Raw genomic sequence first — 1815 nt, forward strand, 5'->3', positions numbered from 1 at the left:
TGAAATGATAGTTTTCTCGCATCTACGGTACACAAAGGTTGCGCGGTACCATACTTGTTTCATATTCTAAAAAAATGATATTAGTAGTTTCGCATATACAGTGCAAGAAAAACGTCCGCTACTTTTTTCGTATCAGTGTTTACTAAAATAATATTTGCTCAAAGCACGCCCGTTACCATTCTTGTTTAATTTTCTAGAAAAATGATATTGGTAGTTTCATATATACAGTGCAAGAAATGCGTCCGTTACCTTTCAGGTAAAATGTTTTACTGAAATTATAGTTGCCACGCATCTACGGTGCACAAAGGACTCCCGTTCTTGTATCATTTTCTACTAAAAAGATATTAATATTTTTGCATACACAGTGCAAAAAAGACGTCGGTTAACTCTCTCATATCATTTTCTTTTGAAATGATAGTCATTCCGCATCTACAGTGCACAAAGGACGACCTTTACCATTTTTCTTTCAGTTTCTACAAAAATGATATTAGTAGTTTCGCATATACTGTGCAAGAAAGACGTCTGTTACCTTCCTCGTATCATTTACTACTGAAATGATCGTCGTCTCGCATCTACGGTCTACAAACGACGCCCATTACCATTCTTGTTTCATTTTTTACAAAAATGATATTAGTAGTTTCGAACATACAGAGCATAAAAGGTGTCTGTTACCTTTTTCGTATCATTATCTACTGAAAAGATAGTCGTCTCGCATCTACGGTGCGCAATGGACGCCTCTTACCATTCTTGTATAATTTTCTACAAAAAATTATATAAGTAGTTTCACATATAATAATTTTAATAATAATAATCTATTCTGGGATTGATCCCTTTAGAATAATTTACAGGCGAAAAAAATAGGCTCTTTAGCCTTAAAGTAAATTACAAAGTAGAGATGAAATTACAAGATGTCATAAAATAAAATAATACAATGTATTTAAAAATATACAAATAAACAACAATAAATAAATAGAATATATAAAATAATGATAAAACAAATAAAATAAACCACTTTTTATATCATAAAACATAAGATGACTTCTGATAGTAAATAAAAAGACAAAAAATGATAAAAAATGAAATAGAATTAAACTAAAAAATAATAAATGAAAATATATAATTTCTGCTAGTGTACATATTAATAATTATAAACGAAAATCCAAGACATAAAATATATAAACCTTTTTTGAAACTTTCTATTGTTGTTCTCCCGGAATTGGGTGGACAGAAGGTAGTCGAAGATAAGGTATTTGAAGATGGGAAGGGTATTAGAACTAAGAATAAAGGAGGGCATAGAATTCCATAGGGAAGAGGAACGGATAAGGAAAGATCTATTAAACACTGCGGTTCAATGGGCAGTTACAAATAAATCTGAAGGCCGTGAGGGTGTATTGTGGGAATGCTCTGAGGACTTAAATTGAAGGATATCTGAGATGTTCGATGGACGGCGGGATTGGATAACTTGATCGGGAAAGGAAGCAAGGAAATATTTACGGAAGGAGGGGTAAACCCACTTCAACTCTTCATAAAATCGGGTGACAGAGGCGTCCCTGGGGACCCCAAAGATGAATCGTACAAAGAAATTATTTAACCATTTTAATTTTGCTTCGAGATCCCCAGAGACACTCCCGTAAATAACACAGCAATAGTCAAAGTGGGGGAATATTAAGGAAGTAACCAGGAGCCTGCGGGTTTAAAAAGGAAGTAGGATAATTTAAACGCTTCAGGGTGGAAAAGGTCGAGGTAGGACTCTTTCCCGAGTCACAACAACCAATAGTTACTCTATCCTCTCTCCTAAAAATCCTACTTATTGGC

General features: G+C 33.8%; 1 protein-coding gene across 1 annotated transcript in view; it reads left to right on the forward strand.

Annotated features, from left to right (window-relative positions):
• Positions 1–1815, forward strand: part of LOC106689753 (cell adhesion molecule Dscam1-like) — a 63907-nt gene that overhangs the window by 36926 nt on the left and 25166 nt on the right. The window lies entirely within an intron of this gene.

This window comes from Halyomorpha halys, unplaced genomic scaffold (genome assembly GCF_000696795.3).
Source record: "Halyomorpha halys isolate HHAL.00 unplaced genomic scaffold, Hhal_1.1 Scaffold1450.1, whole genome shotgun sequence".
Lineage (NCBI taxonomy): Eukaryota > Metazoa > Arthropoda > Insecta > Hemiptera > Pentatomidae > Halyomorpha > Halyomorpha halys.